At 46.7% G+C, this 20,241-nt stretch overlaps 1 protein-coding gene across 1 annotated transcript in view; it reads left to right on the forward strand.

Moving 5' to 3' along the window:
- Positions 1-20,241, forward strand: part of GFRA2 (GDNF family receptor alpha 2) — an 86,703-nt gene that overhangs the window by 34,494 nt on the left and 31,968 nt on the right. The gene's annotated exons all lie outside the window — the stretch shown is intronic.

The raw sequence follows: 20,241 nt of genomic DNA on the forward strand, positions 1-20,241 counted from the left end.
TTGGTCCTACCAATATAGTAGTTTCTGTGAGGCCTTGCAACTGAAAGGGTGTTGAGAAAGATTTGCTGGAAGGGAAGGATTTTTCAGACTTAGACAGCAAGACAAACACATTTTCTTTTGAAAATGGAAAAAAATACCATTCCTTGAGGAGCAGCATGGGCCCAGGAGACAGAGGACCTGACACTTGCCAGCTGTGTGACCTTGGGCAGGTTGCTAAGCTTCTTTTTGCCTTAGTTTCCTCATCTGTAAAATAGAGATTCAATACTGGTTCTCTCTGTCTCCCTTAAACTGTGAGACCCTTGTGGGACAGGGTCTGTTTCCAATCTGATTATTTTGTATCTACCCCAGCAGCTAGTACACAGGGCTTGGCAAACAATAAGCACTTAAAGGGTCTACCAACTCTCTTATATTGTACTCTCCCAAGCACTTAGTACAGTGTTCTGCACTCAATAAGTACCATGAATGAGTGATTGATATTATTATTATTATTAGACAATGTCCAACCCAATGGTCACTTGGGACTAGCCCCAGAGTGCAGCTAGGCACCTTACCAGTCTCCCCAATCCCATCCAGTTAGCCAGAGCTGGTATTTAATAATAATAACGATATTTGTTAAGCGCTTACTATATGCCAAGCACTGTACAGGAGTAGATACAAGATAATCAGGTTGCCCCACGTGGGGCTCACAGTATTCATCCCTGTTTTACAGATGAGGTAACTGAGGCACAGAGAAGTTAATTGACTTGCCCAAAGTCACACAGCTGACAAGTGGCGGAGCAGGGATTAGAATCTGTGACTTCTGACTCCCCAAGCCCTTGCTCTTGCCATTAAGCCACGCTGCTTCTCATATTTCTGGGGTCAGTGTTTTCTTGCAACCCATGGCAGCCTCTACCTCCGGTGTTGCTGGCTGAGGTAGCAACCCCTCCCCCAGGAATGGGAATGGCTAACCAAGAAAATGGGCACGAGGGCCCGAAGCAACACGCACAGTATCTCTCTGAATTCCTGTCAATAACATTTACTGAACGCCTAATGCATGCAGTGGACTGCATTAAGCTCTTGGGAGAGGACAGTACAGTAGAATTGGAAAACACAGTCTCTGCCCTCAAGGAGTTTACCAGTGATTATTGAACACTTTTCCACCACTTGTCCTTGTCCCCAGGAGGAGCAGAACTGACTCTTTAGGACTTTGGAGACAAAAAAATGGAAGACTTTTAATGGCCGATCCTACCTCTGACTCCTTGAAAGGCCTGAGTAGGTCAAGTAGGCAATTTTACCAGTGACTCGTGAACTTCCTCCTGAGAACCATGAACCAAGCTGGGTGTTCAAGATCCTTTTGAACACCCCTCTCTGTCACAGGACTCTAGGTATACTCATGACTCTCTTGGCGTGACTAATGGCTGTATTTTCCCACTTAGTGAAATCATGTTCATTGAGTGCTTATTGTGTGCAGAACACTGTATTAAGCACTTGGGAGAGTACAATGCACAGGGTTGGTAGACCCATTTCCTTTCCCATATGAGCTTGTAGTCTAGAGGATGAGCAAAAATGGAAGTTGTGTTGTGGGAGAGTTGGGAGTTCCTAGGGCACAAAGGAGAAGAAGTAGGGGAGAGAGTTCCCCAAACAGAAGAAATTGTGGAGCGGGAAGCAGGGGATTGAATGAGGCAGGTGTTATGGGTGGATCCAGCTTGTATTACTTGTCCCTCACAAACTAACCTAACTGCACCTGGTTCTCCATTCCCCAACTTCTGATCCCTTACTCACACATTTCCCTCTGCCTGCAATTTGCTTTTCTATCAAATCTGCCAGTCCATGGCTCTCCCCATCTTCAAAGTCTTCTTGAAATCCCTCATCCTCCAAGAAGGCTTTTGTGATAAATTCCCCGAATCCCAAGTTATGTCAATCTGGCTGCCATCTTTAACACTTTTGTATTTGTACTCCTCCTCAGCACTGATGGATATATGAATAGTCAGTGATTTAGCAAGCCATTTCATCCTGCTTGCCTATTATTTCATTCATTCATTCAATAGTATTTATTGAGTGCTCACTATGTGCAGAGCACTTTACTAAGCGCTTGGAATGTACAAATCAGTAACAGAGACAGTCCCTGCCCTTTGACGGGCTTACAGTCTAATCGGGGGAGACGGACAGACAAGAACAATAGCAATAAATAGAATCGAGGGGATGAACATCTCATTAAAACAATAGCAAATAAATGGAATCAAGGCGATGTACATTTCATTAACAAAATAAATAGGGTAATGAAAATATATACAGTTGAGTGGACGAGTACAGTGCTGAGGGGATGGGAAGGGTGAGGGGGAGGAGCAGAGGGAAATGGGGGAAAGGAGTGTTTAGCTGCCGAGAGGTGAAGGGGGAGTAGAGGGAAAAGGGGAGCTCAGTCTGGGAAGGCCTCTTGGAGGGGGTGAGCTTTAAGTAGGGTTTTGAAGAGGGGAAGAAAATTAGTTTGGCGGAGGTGAGGAGGGAGGGCATTCCAGGACTGCGGGAGGACGTGGCCCAGGGATCGATGGCGGGATAGGCGAGAACAGGGGACGGTGAGGAGGTGGGTGGCAGAGGAGTGGAGTGTGCGGGGTGGACAGTGGAAAGAGATAAGGGAAGAGAGGTGGGGGGTAAGGTGATGGAGAGCCTTGAAGCCTAGAGTGAGAAGTTTCCTGCTTCCCCAATGTGCAAATCATTTATGCCGGCCTGTGTTCTCCATTGGACTGTGAGCTTGCAGAGGACAGAGTCTGTATCGTTTGCTTTCAGTGTAGTTTCTCTAGCTTCTGGCACTCAGTGAATGTCACTGGTCGGTTGGCTGAGTGGATGGAGAAGTATTAAGGCTGGGCTTAGTGTTGAACAGACTTTCCAGACCTCACCAGACATGAGGTCAAAAGTCACTTCAAAGTCTGGAATAGTGAGGGGGCCAAAGAACAGGACTGATGGGGGACTAGGAATTGCCTTCAATGTACAGACTGGCAGAGCTACGGAAAATGAGGTTGGGCAGTGAGTCAAGATTCAAGCAAAAAAAAATCCATCAGGGTTATTTTTTCTACTCAAATGTGATCCAGAAGAAGCAACATGGCCTAAAGAAAAAAGCACAGACCGGGGAGTCTGAGAACCTGGGTTCTAATCCTGCCTCCGCCATTTGTCTGCTGTGTGACCTGAGGCAAGTCACTTCTCTCTGCCTCATCTATAAAATAGGGATTAATACTGTGAACCCTTTGTGGGCAGGAACTGTGTCCAGCCTGATTATCTTGTATTTACCTCAGTGCTTAGCACAGTGCCTGGCACATTAGTAAGTGCTTAACAAATAGCATAAAAAATGACTTTTCAACTCCCTAGACAGGAATGCACAGGACTTGGGGTAATGAAAAAGATGCTTCCGGTGGTCACTGCAATGGTCAGATGAGCCATGTATTTTTGGGGGGATGTTCACCCTTGCCCTTGGTCAGGTCAGACCAGACCTACCCTGGGTAAAATTTGCTCAGGACAGTGATAGAATGTGCTCAGTCAGGGCTTGAGGAAACAGTACTGCAGAGCATTAATTACAGACCTGTTCCAGCATGAAATTAAGTTTAGGCTGAGGTTGGGTAGGGGGAAAGGGAGATTGAAGACTGCAATGTGTTTCCAGTTTTTATTTTCCATCTTTGAAATTGTGATCTTGGAGTAGTGAGCTTGCTTTGGGGTGGAAAGGGATGAAGGGAGGGATGTATGGGGCTGAGAGAACAGAAGAGAGAAGGCTGATGTTCTATTCCCATTTGCACTATTGACTGACTGGGAGAGTATGGATTAAAACTTTTTTATGGTAAACACCTACTGTGTGCCAAGGAACTGTACTTAGCAGTGGGGTAGGTACAAACTAATGATAATAATAATTATGGTATTTAAGTGCTTAGTATTTGCCAAGCACTATTCTAAGCACTGGGGTAGATACAAGGTAATCAGGTTGTCCCACGTGGGGCTCACACTTTTAATCTCCATTTTACAGATGAGGTAACTGGGGCACAGAGAAGTTAAATGACTTGCCCAAGGTCACACAGCAGACAAAGGGAGGAGCTGGGATTTGAACCCAAGTCTTTCTCACATCCAAGCCTGTCCTCTATCCATTAGGCCAGTCTTCGGCAGGCTTAAGATTACTTTCCTCTCCTCCACTTCCCTCTCCTTTCTTCCCCCCTACTTCCCTCTCCTTTCTCCCCACCCCTGCCCACCTTCCTCTCCTTTCTTCCTCCTCATTTCCCTCTCCTTTCTTTCCCCCATTTCTCTTTCCTCCCCCCAACTTCTCTCTTTCCTCCCCCCACCACTTCCCTCTCTCTCTTCTCCCTCCCCATCCTTCCACTTCCCTCTCTTTCTCTCCCACTCCGCTCTCTCAGAAGAATGGATGAAGAGCTATTCATAGAAAGTTTGGAGATCCCATAGGTGGGAAATCAGATTCCTGACACCTCTGGATTGGGCCTGGCCATGGGGGCTGCAGCTCTCTCTGGGGTTGTTGGTTCGAGATGAGGCCTCCCCACCCTTGGCCTCCTCCCAGCGTCCTCCATGGCCCCATAGCCCGCCTGTTTCTGTCTTTGGCAAAATTGCCTGCCCTCAAACCCGGAGCTTGCCCCAGACTGATACTGAGGCAGTGTTCACAGAGTTTTAGGGCAGCTCTGCCATGCTCACCCTGGCTGCCACTAAATGAAGGCGAGTCCATTGATTAGCTTTAAGGCGCACTAAGTGGCAGGTGCAATACATCATTGGTTTGATATTTAACAGACTCCCTCTACCATCCGACTGAATGTCACTAACAATAAAATACTGAAGCATTTCTTACATTCTGGGAAAATGATGAAGCCTTAGATTAAACCTTGACGGCCCCTTGAAGGGCTGCAGGGTTAATTGTGTGGCCTCCAGACAGACTTTGGAGAAGGCTGCTTTAGAACAGTTCTCTTCTCTTCAGGTTTCACTCTGAATTCAGTGAGCAGGAGGAATCCAGGGGCCTGGTTCTGAGGGGTCTGGGCTTGTCGGCTTGAAACTTGGGCCCTCAGCTCAAACTGATTTTAGTGCTCAATTCAGAGGTCAAGTTTTCTCTTTCCCTGGGCCTTACTCCCACTGTGTCTCTAGCATTTTTCTCTTTGGCTCGTGGTGGGTAGGGAATGTGTCTTCCTCATTTTATATGGCACCTGTCCAAGCACTTAGTAAAGTGCTCTGTACACAGTAAGTGCTCAACAAATAGGATTGACTGACTGAGGATTTGGGAATTCTGAGAGAAGAGGCTTTTCCTCCTAGGGTTTCCAACTGAAAATGATAAAAATCCGTACACCTTCCTGGGAATGCACCAAGGGTATATGGACTGAACTCCAGGGCACTGTCTTCTCCCAGTCTCATTCAGTGCTCCTCTGCAACTTCCATCCTCCCAGGGTAAGCTATCTGCCTCACTGCTGTCTTTAGCATCTGAGGGGGCAGTCCCTTCCTCTCAAAGGGGCTGTCTCCCATCAGAAGAGGTGTGGTCACAGCTTTTGGCAGTTCTGTTCACTCTTGGAGAGGCCTTTGGAAAAAATATTTTTCCCCTTGGTCTGCCAAGAGGGCCTCTGGACAGACACTACTCTGTTTCTGAGGTGTCTGGGATGGATATAAATTTTGGCATTTGTTAAGCGCTTACTATGTGCAAAGCACTCTTCTAAGCACTGGGGGAAATACAAGGTGATCAGTTGTCCCACTTGGGGCTCACAGTCTTGATCCCCATTTTACAGATGAGGTAACTGAGGCTCAGAGAAGTTGTGACTTTCCCAAAGTCACACAGCTGACAAGTGGCGGAGCTGGGATTAGAACCCATGACCTCTGACTCCCAAGCCCGGGCTCTTTTCACTGAGCCACGCTGGAACTCTAGACTGGAGTAGCTCTTGCGGTTTGGTCACTGAAGAATGAAGGAGAGGGTGGCACAATGGTCTGGACCCAGGCCCGCAAGTCTATACTGCTGGGAAGCAGAGGGGTGGCAAGCTTAACCTTCTCTTACCATGATATAGCATTCCCCTAATATTATAGTAATTATTGAGTGCTTACTATATGCCAAGTCCTGGAGTAGATGTCTGGTATTCAGATTAGACACAGTCCCTGTCCCAAACAGGGCTCCCAGTCTCAGAGATAGAGAGAACAGGTATTTTTCTTCCATTTTACAGATGAGGAAACTGAGACATGGAGAGGTTAAATGGCTGACCCAAGGTCACATGGCCAGGACCCTTGGGGTAGCTGGGACTAGAACCTGAGTCTCCTTCTCCAGGAGCTGTGTTCTTTTCACCAGGCCATACTACCTCCTGAAATAATTTCCAAATCAGCTAATGACACCAAAGCTTTGGGTAGCCCTCCTCTCTTGCCAATTTTGGGGGTTCCCAGCACGGATGGGATAATTTCCATTTAGATCTCTGAGTCTGTTCCTTTGCTGCTCCCTGTTTCACTCTTTTAAAAATGCTTCTAAAATGCTAAGTTCCAACCGGCTACCTAATTTGAAATTGGCCCTGCTTATTGGAAATTTCCATGGGGGGAAGGGTTTCTTCCAGAGACGCAGCCGTTGACTTGTGTTCCTTGACCCTCCATTTCTCTCTGACCCTCCATAAAGCCATCTCTCCCCTTTCTTCTTCTGGGAAGAGAGGGCAAGGAACTGTCAGCTAGCGGACTCCTCCTCTGAGAGTACCGAGGCTGGAGGCAGATCAGCGAGTGGTGAGAGAAGCCCTGATTGAGAGGAGGTGGGCCGGGCCAGGATTAACGGGGAAGTCAAGTTCCTAGGGGTAGTTTATGCTCAATTGGGCATGTCTGGACTGTGGAGATGCTTGGATCTCCTCTGGGAGAGTTGGCGTGTGGAATTTCAGGGGTCTTGGCACCCATAGGTGTCCTGGCAGTTAGAGAAATGGAGCAGTTATTGTGGGGAGATAAATTCTTGAAAAGATGCCTGCCTACCTTCTCGTGCCCCAGCCCATGGTACTCTGAGGCTCTATCCCACTATTGTCCCCAGTGATTGGTCTCACTGTAGCCTGTGTACATGAAAGTGAGCTTCTGTGCATAAGCAGCCTGCCACATCTATTGGAATATTAGAAGCCCCATGGGGTCCCCCAAAGGTCTTTCGGAGCCTGAGAAAAGGCTGAACAATTCCCCAACACCAACTATTTTCCACTTTTATAAGCTAATGGGCCTGGGCGTGAAGGAGGAATACCTTTGGTGAACTCTGTTTATCCATTTCTTTTAAAAATCCACACTCCTTCAGGGTAAACCCCATCTTGGATTGTGAAATGTGCAACTCCTATCCATCGATCCTGGCTCGGAAGGATATGACAATCCAATTGCAGTGGAGGGCAAGAAGAGTCGAGAAGGCAAAGGAAAGAAAGGGGGAAGGGATGATAAAGCAACAGACCCTGCAGAGTTTGTGTTTTTGTGCACACGGTACCCGAAGGGGAAAGAGAACGAGGAGGAGAGAGGAGCTCTTAGGTGGAAGTGCTTAGGAGTAGTTTTCCATGGTAGATTTCAGCAGCTATTGAAGGAAGAATGGAAGCTTCTATATAAAACTCTAGACTATAAACTCATTATGGGTAGAGAATGTGTCTGCTAATTCTTTTGTATTGCTCTCCCAAGTGCTTAGTACAGTGCTCTGCACATCGTAAGTGCTCAGTAAACGCCACTGATAGATTGAAACCTGTAGTCGCAGCCCCTGGGGACAAATTAGCAGGCTAAGGTGGAAATGGGGTCCCTGGATACAAAATAGGCCATGGCCCAGGGGTCTAGGTGAGCCTCCGGGGTATGCCGAAGGCCTTAGAAAATACTCCAAGTGAGAAACCTTAAGTGTAGTTCTTTCCCCAGGCCCTCTAAAATATATGTGTTTTATATGCATATAATGTAGTAGCCATACAAATGGATATTGTAGAGGATAGGAATTGGATGTGGGACCCATCAAAGAGGATTCTAGAAGACCGTATGCCTTGCTCCTCCTCAGCCATAGTCCATGTGGGGCCTCAAGATCAGAAGCAAGGCCTTGGTGGGAGAGGGGCTAAATTTAGGCAGCATGGTCTTTTAGAAAGTGCAAGAGCCTGATAGAGGGCCTGGGTCTTAATTGCAGCTATGCCATTTGCGCGCTGGGTGACCTTAATCAAGATCTCTGTACTTGCATCTTCATCTGTAAAATTCACTCATTCATTCAATAGTATTTATTGAGCGCTTACTATGTGCAGAGCACTGTACTAAGCGCTTGGAATGTACAATTCGGCAACAGATAGAGACAATCCCTGCCCATTGATGGGCTTACAGTCTAATTGGGGGAGACAGATGGACAAAAACAAGACAACTTAATCGCAATAATTAGAATCAAGGGGATGTATACCTCATTAAAATAAATAGGGTAATAAAAATATATACAAATGAGCACAGTGCTGAGGGGAGGGGAAGGGAGAGGGAGAGGAGCAGAGGGAAAAAGGGGGAAAGAGGGTTTAGCTGAGGGGAGGTGGGGGAGGCAGAGAGGGAGCAGAGGGAAAAGGGGAAGCTCAGTCAGGGGGTTCCAATACCTATTTGCCTTTCTGCTTAGACAGTGAGCCCCTTGTCCAACATGATTATCTTGTATCCACCCCAGTGCTAAAGACTGTGCTTGGCACATAGTAAGCACTTAACAAATACCCCTATTATTAATTACTCTTCCTGCCATGCCACTTGCTCCTGGGCCAGAGTGAGAGCATCCCCTCCACTACACTTCCTAAGTGTTTTCTTCCTCTGGGGGAGTTTTAAATAAACCAAGCAAGGATCATTGGCTGCTCCTCGTTAATCCTTCCTTAGTTCCGGGAGGGCCGATTTGAAATCCCCAAGAAATCAACAAGTTGCAGCTACCAAGTTGTAGTCAGTGAACGGATAAGACTTGGGGGCTGCCGTGGAGGTAATTAAAGCCGCCAACTTCCCTCCCTGATGGGAAGAGGCTGGGAGACGTAATTATAGAAGGTCCGCTGGTGATCTGAGCCATTGTCTCCCAGCTGCTGGACGGCGGGGGAGGAAGCCGGCACTGGAGGCTCCAGCACTTCGGCCTGGACCCCCTTCTCTCTGGCAGCGAAGTGGAATGTGGCAGGGGTTGCCACGTTCTCTGCCTTTTGTGTTTCTGTGGAGTGGAGCAGTGACTAAACCCCTTTTTCCTCAGCTTCCCCTTCCCCCCAGCCTCTCCCTGACTTGCTCCCTTGGCTCCCCCACGCCCATCCCCCAGAGCACTTGGGTATATATGTACATATCTATAATTTTATTTATATTAATGTGTGTTTTACTTGTTCTGATGTGTGTGTATATATCTCTCTCTATATCTAATTCTATTTATTTATATTGATGCTATTGATGCCTCTTTACTTGTTTTGTTTCCTGTCTCCCCCTTTCTAGATTGTAAGCCCATTGTGGGCAGGGATTGTTTCTCTTTGTTGCTGAATTGTACTTTCCAAGAGCTTAGTACAGGGCTCTGCACACAGTAAGAGCTCAATAAATATGATTGAATGAATGAGTGAATGAGAAGAATGTCTCTATTCCGGGGTTTGTTCTGAATGTTGAATTTATGTTGGGCCATATTTTTAAGGAGCATTAAAAATAATAACTGTTGTATTTAAGTGCTTACATATGCCAAACACTATACTAAGCACTGAGGCAGAAACAAGTTTCAGTTCAGGTGCAGTCCCCATCCCACAAGAGGCTCACAGTTTTAGTAGGAGAGAGGACGGGTATTGAATCCCCATTTTACAGTAGAGAAAATAGAGGCACAGAGAAGTTAAGTGACTTGCCCAAGGTCACACAAAAGGCAAGAGGCAGAGTTAGATTTAGAACCCAGAACCTCTGCCTCTCTGATCCATGTTTTTTCACACTGCTTCTCTATTGGGGCTGGAGGACAGTGTGGAATGAAGTATTCAGTGCCAGTAGATAAAGACTGAAACTCTTCTTAGAGCAGGGGTGGCTTCAACAGTCTTCAATCCGGGAAATTCTTCTAATTTCTTCTAATAATAATAATTGTCATATTTAAGTGCTTCCTATGGGCCAAATCCTGTGATAAGCCTTGGGGTAAATACAGGATAATCAAATTGGAAAAAGTCCAGAAGCAGCATGACCTAGGGGATAGAATGTGGGCTTGGGAGTCAGAAAGATTTTGATTCTAATCCTGGCTCCACCTCTTATCTGTTGTGTGACCTTGGGCAATCCACTTAACTTCTCTGTGCCTGGGTTACCTCATATGTATTACGGGGAATAATACTGTGAGCCCCATGTGGGACATAGACTGTGTCCAACCGGATGAGCTTGTTATCTACCCAAGCGCTTAGTACAGTGCCTGGCATGGAATAAGTGATTAACAAATACCATTTTTTTTAAGTCTCTATTCCACACGAGACTCAGAGTCTAAGGGGAAGGGAGAACAGGTATATCCCCATTTTATAGGTGACACTGAGGCACCCAGCAGGTAAGTTGTCACACAACAGGTAAGTGATGGAGCAGAGATTATAAGTCAAATGTCCTGGGCTCTAGCCAGTAATCCCTGAAAATTTCTGGGCCTCCTTGCTTGATTTCTTGGAGGTACTCTTGTCCCCCTTCCTCCTGATTTGTGAACTCCCTGCCAATTTCTCCCAGCACCACTGGGGAGAGCAGACAGCAGACTGTGCTGTCGATGGAGCGATTACATCTACAAGTGTGAAGGGTTTTGGGGAGGAACTCTTACCTACTTGCACACTTTGTTCATGAAAATTGATGAAATTTTTCTGGTTCTTTGACATTCGGTTGACCATGTCTCAGGCCCCTGTGTTTAAGGGGGAAAAGCATTTCCTTTCTCAGATAAGACCTGACCTTGAATTATTCCCGCCCCCCCCCAAACAGTGGTGAGAGTGTGCATTGAGCCATCCACAATCTCTTGCCCGCTCTCCTCTTTGATCAGTTTAGACAAGTACTCTGAGAAAAAGGGTAATGACCATGGGGAAGAACGGAAAGAGAGAAGTGAGGATGGTTAAGGGAGAGGGAACCCGGATCCTATTTTCCAATTTCCTGATATCTCTGAATCTTGTTTGTGGACAGGGGTCATTGCTCCCTCTAGACCATAAGCTTGTCCTCTAGACTCCCAAGTGCCTAATACAGTGCTCTGCCCACAGTAAGCGCTCCATAAATGTGACTGATTGATATATTGCCTTCAGACTGAGTGGTGGAACTGCTGGAGACTTTGGCCCCTTTCAACTGTAGGGAAACGTAGATGAGGTAGGATCTGAGCGCCATTCAATCAGTTCCCAGGAACCCAAAGGGGATCTGGGCTGGGGGTTTGGGATGACTCTGCAGGAGGCCACTGACTTAGGAAGGAGTCAGGACCCTGGAAAGAAGCAGCAGCATGTAGCCGGACTTGGAGTCAGACAAGTTTCAGAGCCAGCGACCTGTCTTTTGGCTCCTTCAGACTGAAGGCCCAGTGGGACAGGCATTTCTGGGAGGTCTGAGGACTGAAAAAGTAGAACCCTTCCCGTTTCCCTCTTTTCTTTCTTTTCAATAACATCCCAACCTGATTCCAAGAAACTGCCAGCTCCCTGGAGTTGGTCAGATGTTCCCAAATGCTCCTTGATCATTAAAAAAAAAAAAAATTTAAGCACTTACTATGTGCCAGGTACTGTGCTAAGTGCTCGGGTAGATAGAAGGTAATGAGGTTGGAAACAGTCCACGTCCCAGACGGGGCTCACAGTCTTAATTCCCATTTTATAAATGAGGCACAGAAAAGTGAAGTGACTTGTCCAAGGTCACACAGGAGATAAGTGGAAGATCTGGGAATTAGTACCCTGGTCCTCTGATTCCAGGCCTATGCTCTATCCACTAGGCAATACTGCTCAGTGTTAGGAGAATCTCGGAGAGCTGGGATCTCACTCCAGCCTCACTTCCTGCTCTGTATGGGGCAGACCAGCTCCCCTCCCCTGCCATCATATCACCCCCCCAAGAGGTCAGTGGCAGGAAAGAGGAGGGAAACCATAAATGATGACAGGTTTTTATTTTTTTTTTCTGCCTGAGCCCTGGGAAGGAGGTTGTTTTGCTTCCCTGGACCTCCGCAGAGAATTTTCTGCCAGACAATCATCTCTGCGCTTTCATTGCTTTCTGCTGCTCCTCTAACTGCACAGGGTCGGCTATTAAATGGTCATCAAACCCCAGCCTCCATCCCATCAATAGTCATAAAGTTGGGGAGATAAAAGCCATCAGTTTTCCATTATAGCTGAAAGCAATACTGTAGATAGCTATTTTCCGAATGCGGCAGATAGATGTATTTTAACTAGCAGCGGGCTTCGAGCAGCACCCCCAGCCTCTCCAGCGTTCGTACTTGGCCTCGGATGAAGCGCTTCGTGGTTAAGAGGAGGGCGGGATGAGTGAAGGAAATGAGAGCCTGCTTGCTGTATCCCCACCCACCCTGCCTCAGTGTGCTTCCCTGCACGACCTCAATCAGTGGTATTTGTTGAGCGCTTATTGTGGGCAGAACACTGTGCTAAGCACTTAGAATACAGTATAAAATGGAGAACTACATAAAACTCCCTCAGGATCCAGGAGTCACAGTACTAACTAGGGAGCGAGGGAGGGATGGATTAAGGGTGGTGGCCCTGGATAGCTGAGGAGAGGGTTCTGGGAGAGGCCCATAAATATCCATTCTCAATTATCATCAATGATATTTAATGAACACTGCTGTGCACACATAGAGTAAACCAGAGTCAGAGACCCAGTATTCTAAGCACGGGGGAAAGATAACAGGTGCATGAGGCTTGCCTGCCCAAAGGAGCTTCCACTTTAATGGGGGAAGCAGAGCAGTGGACTCAGAATAAATACAATTGAATGTATGACAGAATAGACATATATACACAAATGCTGAGGATGGGCATCGATAAATATCTAAGTGCCAGAAGTGGCGGACTGGTAGTTAGTCAGGGAAGGCTTGTTGGAGGAGGAGGGATTTGAGGAGGACTTTGAAGGTAGGGAGGGTTGACGTCTGGCAGACTTGGGCAGGAAGGATGTTCCAGGATCCCTGATTTGGGATCCCTGGATCCTGAAGGATCTTTATGTAGTTCTCCATTTTATACTGTACTCTAAATGCTTAGTGCAGTACTCTGCCCATAGTGAACGCTCAACAAATAGTGACCGAGGTCATAGAGGGAAGCACACTGAGGCAGGGTAGGGTGGGGATACAGCAAAGAACCTCTCGTTTCCTTCGTTCATCCCACCCCACTTAACCACCAAGTGCTGAGCATTGAGATGGAGGTGGATTAAGATGAGACTCCCTCCTGCATCACCCTGGCTTGCTCCCTTTTTTCTTCCCCCGTCTCAACTCCACAGCACTAATGTACATATCTGTAATTTTATTTAAGAGTATTGATGCCTGTCCCCCCTCCTCTAAACTGTAAGATCATTAAAGGCAGGGAATGTGACCACTGTTGTATTGTACTCTCCCAAGTGTTGAGAGCTCACCTCCTCTGAGAGGCCTTCCCAGACTGAGCTACCCCTTTTCCCTCTGCTCCCTCTGCTCCTTCTCTACTCCCCCTCTGCCACTCCCCCTTCCCCCTTCACCTCCTCTCAGCTAAGGCCCCTTTCCCTCTGCTCCTCCCCCTCCCCCTACCTCCCCAGCACTGTGCTCATTTGTACATATTTTTATTACCCTATTTATTTGGCTAATGAGGTGTACATCCTCTTGCTTCTATTTATCGTGACTTTGTTGTCTCATTTTTGTCCGTCTGCCTCCCCCGATTAGACTGTGAGCCCGTCACTGGGCAGGGATTGTCTCTATCTGTTGCGGAATTGTACATTTCAAGCACTTAGTACAGTGCTCTGCACATGGTAAGCGCTCAATAAATACTAATGAATGAATAGTACAGTGGTCTGTCCACAGTAAGTGCTCAATAAATACGATTGAATAAATGAATGAGAGAGGGATCTAATGAGGTCCGTTGCCAAGAACAAGGGGAAGTCCTTTGTGTTTACAGCTGGCCACCCCAGGGTTTGGGGGATTAGTTCCCGAGGGTCAGGAGTCAGTGTGGCTGCATCCTTCCGCTGTTATAGTTGCCACAAAGCACTTCATGACCTGCTTGCCTCAAAGGAAGAAACCAAGGTGGTGAGAAGGCTTGGTGTGGGGCTGGGGTTCATTTGCCCCCTCAGGATTTTCCCGATTCCTGAGATGTCCCTTTCCTCCTCCCTCTGTCCTTCTCCTCTGCGGTGGCTCTCCAGGCTAGTGAAGGGAAATGTGCAAAACCAGCATCCCTTGGCATGGTTGCTGACTACTTGTTTTGTTCTGTTTTTTTTTTGGTCTGTCTCCCCCGTTTAGACTGTGAGGCCGTTGTTGGGCAGGGATCGTCTCTATCTGTTATTGAATTGTACATTCCAAGCACTTAGTACAGTGCTCTGCACACAGTAAGCACTCAATAAATATGATTGAATGAATGAATTGGGTATCTGGCCCTGCCAGAAGCCCATCTCGTTATATCCCGGCTAGACTACTGTGTCAGCCTTCTCTCTGATCTCCCTTCCTCCTCTCTCGCCCCGCTCCAGTCTATTCTTCAATCCGCTGCCCAGCTCATCTTCCTGCAGAAACGATCTGGGCATGTCACTCCCCTTCTTAAACAACTCCAGTGGTTGTCTATCGACCTCTGCTCCAAACAAAAACTCCTCACTCTAGGCTTCAAGGCTCTCCATCACCTTGCCCCTTCCTACCTCTCCTCCCTTCTCTCTTTCTACCGCCCACCCCGCACGCTCCGCTCCTCTGCCGCCCACCTCCTCACCGTTCCTCAGTCTCGCCCATCCTGCTGTCGACCCCTGGGCCACGTCTTCCCGCGGTCCCGGAACGCCCTCCCTCCTCACCTCCGCCAAACTGATTCTCTTCCCCTCTTCAAAAACCTACTTAAAACTCACCTCCTCCAAGAGGCCTTCCCAGACTGAGCTCCTCTTCTCCCTCTACTCCCTCAACCACTCCCCCCCTTCACCTCTCCGCAGTTTAACCCTCTTTTCCCCCCATTTCCCTCTGCTCCTCCCCCTCTCCCTTCCCATCCCCTCAGCACTGTACTTGTCTGCTCAACTGTATATATTTTCATTACCCTATTTATTTTGTTAATGAAATGTACATCGCCTCGATTCTATTTAGTTGCCATTGTTTTTACGAGATGTTCTTCCCCTTGACTCTATTGCCATCGTTCTTGTCTGCCGTCTCCCCCGATTAGACTGTAAGCCCGTCAAAAGGCAGGGACTGTCTCTATCTGTTGCCAACTTGTTCATTCCAAGCGCTTAGTACAGTGCTCTGCACATAGTAAGCGCTCAACAAATACTATTGAATGAATGAATGAATCTGTATGGCACCCTTTATTGGCAAAATGGTTTCATAGAGAAACAGTGTGGCCTATTGAATAGAACAAGGATCTGTGAGTCAGAGGTTCTAATCCCAGCTTCGCAACTTGTTTGCTGAGTGACCTTGGGCAAGCCACTTAACTTCTCTTTGCCTCAGTTTCCTCTTCAGGAAAATGAGGATTCAATACCTGTTGTCCTTCTTAGACTGTGAACCCCTTGTGGACAAGGACTGTGTCCAGTGTGATTATCTGGTATCTGCCCCAGTGCTTAGTACTGTGCTTGGTACATAGTAAGTGCTTAACAAATACCAAAATTATTATAGAAAGCCCTGGACTGGTGACTGGGGGTCCCGTAGCACTGTCACCATTAAAGGTATTGAAAGTCAGACAATGCCCTGTTCCCCTGTATCTATTTCCTGCTAGGTTCTCTTGTCCCTCTTAGGTAAAGAGTAAGTACTGCTATGCCTGAAAACTCCTCTGTGAAACCAGGAGGGTGGGGAGATAAATTCATAAGTAATAATAAGAGTGTCATTTAAGGGCTTACTATGTGTTAAGCACTGGGGTAGCTATAATACAATCAAATCAGACACAGTCCTATCCCACATGGAGCTCACAGTCTAACGAGTTAGGGGAGGACAGGTATTTCATTCTCATTTTATGTATGAGGAAACTGAGGCACAGAGAAGTTAAATGACTTGCCAAGGTCCCACCGCCGGCAAGTAGCAGAGCTGGGACTAGACCTCAGGTTGCCTTCTCATAAGGTCATTCTCTTACTATGCTAGGAGAAAATGTACTGCTCAGGGCCAACAGGGAAGAGAGATGGGATCCCTAAATCAATCAAACAGTGGCATTTATTGAGCACTTAGTGAGTTCAGAGCGCTGCACTAAGCCCTGGAAAAGTTCAATACAATAGAGTTGGTAGACTTGGTCCCTGACCACAAAGAGCTTAAAGTCTAGAGGAGAAGGTAGATAATGAAATAAATCACAGATAGGGGAAATGGCAGGGTATAAGGGTATGTACACAGGTGCTCTGGGGCTGAAATGAATGTCACCGATTGTTTTGAGGATTAGCTGGGGAAATGAGGGCTTGGTTGGGGAAGGCCTCTTGAGGAGTTATTGATCATTTGTGCATACTGTGTGTAGAGCACTGGACTAAGGACTTGGGAGAGTATAATACAAATGAGGTGGTAGACTTGTTCCCTGCCCACAGCAAGTTTGGTCTAGAGGGATATGACTTTAGTAAGGCTTTGGAGGTGGGCAGAGAGGTAGTCCGTTGTATAAGAAGGGAGATGGATTTCCAGACCAGAGGGAGGATGTGGATAGGGCACTGGCGGTGAGATAGATGAGAAAGAGGTACAGAGAGTAGGTCGGTGCTAAAGGACTGGAGTGTGTAGGCTGGATTGGAGTAGGTCATGGGGATGAGATTGGGGGGCAAGGAGGGCTGACTGAGTGCCTTAAGTGGATGGTAAAGAGTTTCTGTTTGATGCGGAGATGGCTGGGCAACCACCAGAGATTCTTAAAGAGTGGAGAAACATGGACTAACCTTGGGCAAGTCACTTTATTTCTCTGTGCCTCACTTACCTCACCTATAAAATGGGAATTAAGATTGTGAGACCCAAGTGGAACGGGGCTATGTCCAACCTGATTTGCTTATATCTACCCCAGTGCTTAGTACAGTGCCTGGCACATAATAAACGTGTAACAAATTCTATTATTTATTATTATTATTATTGTTGTTGGAATCCAAGGTTGAGGAACATGTCTGTCAACTCTGTAATATTGTACTCTCCCAAGCACCTAGTACAGTGCTTTGCCTACAGTAAGCACTCAATAAATACAACTGATTGATTGAGGTATTGGTCGTCCTCAGTCTAATCCCCGAGACCACAACATAGAATTGAGCAGGCAGGAAACATTCTTCTCTTAATAATAATGTTGGTATTTGTTAAGCGCTTACTATGTGCAGAGCACTGTTCTAAGCGCTGGGGTAAACACAGGGGAAGCAGGTTGTCCCACGTGGGGCTCACAGTCTTCATCCCCATTTTATGGATGAGGGAACTGAGGCACAGAGAAGTTAAGTGACTTGCCCACAGTCACACAGCTGACAAGTGGCAGAGCTGGGATTCGAACTGATGAGCCCTGACTCCAAAGCCCATGCTCTTTCCACTGTGCCACGCTGCTTCTCTTCTTCCTCATTGAGGAGCAGAGGGGGAAGGCTGCACAGGGTCAAGAATAGGATCCTCCAGAATGGGAGAATTTCCTCCCTCTGCTTTGCTGACCAGATTGGGTTGACCTTCTCCATGAGAGGTAGCATATTTTCTCTGTGGAAAACTCTTATTAGTACTAGTAAAGACCAGGGATAGAAAAATGAAATAATAAATGACAGGCATACCCTGGATTTAGGGAACACCATTTTACTGACACCGAGAAGTACTTTCAAGACCTCTTGTCTTACCAACAACAATGAGAAACGGCAAAGGGTAGTGATCATTCTCTCCATCCTCATAGTAGGAAATAGAGCTTTAGCAATGGCTCCCCTAATGCCCCCTCAATGAGTTAGGGCAGAGTAGGGTCTGAAATCCCAGTTCTGAGCTCTGTTTGCCCTGCCTGCCCACATTTCACAGAAAGGGGAGTGGGGCAGGGAGGAATTCAGGGTCAGAACGACTTCTGGGTGGCTGACCAGGATGTCCCATGGATATCACTGTTGCAACTGAAATGGGCTAGGTTGGATGTGGGTGGGAACTGAGTGGGCCTATGTCCCCATTCCTAACTTTAGAAAACTCGACTGATTTTTTTTTCATCTTTCTTTCCCAGCATGAGGCTCTTTTCCCTAGAGCAACTGTTGCACACTAGGCTAACTGGGCTAGAGCTCACCTCCCCTATTCATAGCTTATTTTAAAGTCTGTCTTTCCCTGTAGACTATAACCTCCTTGAGGGCAGGAAGTAAGTCCCCCAAATATATGGTATTGTACTTTCTGAAGCACTTAATAAAGTGCTCTGCACATAGGTGCTCAAAAGCCATCGATTGATTGCTGCCCAGGAGATCTACTACCCATCCTGACAGCATTGACCACTGCCCCAGCCTCTTTCCTGGGGCTAAGATTAATCTGGAATAATAATGTTGGTGTTTGTTAAGCGCTTACTATGAGCAGAGCACTGTTCTAAGCGCTGGGGGAGATGCAGGGTAATCAGGTCGTCCCACATGAGGCTCACAGTTAATCCCCATTTTACAGATGAGGTAGCTGAGGCACAGACAAGTGAAGTGACTTGCCCACAGTCACACAGCTGACAAGTGGCAGAGCTGGGAGTCAAACCCATGACCTCTGACTCCGAAGCCCAGGCTCTTTCCACTGAGCCACGCTGCTGCAGTGATGGGGGCCAACATAAACTCTGAGAAGCTCCCCAGATATGCTTGGAGGTAAATTTTATTTTGCCAGAATTGATCCTCGTATCTCCCCACGGCCTTAATATGGTTTGGAGTATAAATGCACGTTCCACTGTGGAAGTGTGCGTTTGTGTGAGTGTGCAAAGATGTTGGAGTGGAACTGTCCATATGTGAATTGTTGCATTTTTGTGTAACTTAGTGTAGCATAGAATTGTACTAATGTGCATATGGGCATGTATGTGTATGAAAGTGGGTGAATATAAAGGATTTGCTGCACATGGTTATATGGAGGCTGTGGAAGTGTATGGAAGTGTAAACGTGTTTTCAGGTGAGTGTCAAAGTATGTATTTTTGAGTTTGGATGCATGTGTGAATGTGTGTATGTGTACTGTTGTTAAAGTGGGGATGTTGTTTGAGACAGGACACCATTATCTACTGATAGAAATTCTAATAAGCCTTGTGCTGTGTGTTTGATTCTTGAGAATAGTGTGGAGTTTTCAATTTTTTTAAAAAAAATATATGTACACACATACATACATAAATATACATATATATATATACACACGTGAAATCTCTCCAAAAGAACTCCTTTTGCAAAACACCAACCTCAGCTAAGGGGAAGAAAGGGAAGAAAAATAAAAAAAAGCTGAGTTCAGCAGCTGCAGTTTGCTGTATTTTTCATCTTGCATCAGCAAGTTGGTACCACAAATAATCTGGTCTTATATGCTCCACTGATGCTGCCTCTTAAGAATTTCCCATTCTCCAAAGGCAGGATATTCACAGGAGCCAGGGACAGGACTTTTAATTGTTCACCCTCTCCTCGCTCCCCAAATCAGCTGGCTTTGTGAAAGCGAAGCTGATTTGATGGGGCCAGGAGTTGTCGGGCTGGAGGTAGCCGCAGAGGTTCAGGCGTGGGGTAGGTAATTAATTTCAAACAGTTTCTGGAATCAGCTAAACATTTCCTCTTAACCAGTTTCCTCAGCCTCACATCCTTTGTTAGTTCAGGAAAAGTGTCATTTATAATGGATGTCACCTTGATGAATTGCTCCGGAGTATCACAGTGTTCTCATTAGTCTATATAATGAGAGAGAATCCAGGTGGGGGTGGAGGGGCCCAGATATCTGCCTGATAGGGAAAAATTTGCCTCTGGTGGGCTAATAATAGCAAGACTAAAATTGGGCAGTGAGGGCCACGTTGGGCAAGCTTCACCTCTCTCACTGGGTGATTTCTTTGGATTCTGAATGATATCTGGTGCGGTAGCAGTGATCTCTCCTATCCTGTTTAGACCAGAGTCTTGGATTTGTTTGCTTTAGAGCTTTTGGCTTGGGAATAATAATTATGCTACTTAAGTGCTTACCAGGTGTCAAGCAATGGGAAAAGCAGCATGGCCAAGTGGATAGAATACAGGCCTGGGAGTCAGAAGGACCTCTAGACTGTAAGCTCGTTGTGGGCAAGGAATGTCTGTTTGTTGTTGCATTGTACTCTCCCAAGTACTTAGCACGGTGCTTTGCAAACAGTAAGCGCTCAATAAATATGATTGAATTAATGACCTAGGTTCTAA

The sequence above is a fragment of the Ornithorhynchus anatinus genome, chromosome 5 (genome assembly GCF_004115215.2).
Source record: "Ornithorhynchus anatinus isolate Pmale09 chromosome 5, mOrnAna1.pri.v4, whole genome shotgun sequence".
Lineage (NCBI taxonomy): Eukaryota > Metazoa > Chordata > Mammalia > Monotremata > Ornithorhynchidae > Ornithorhynchus > Ornithorhynchus anatinus.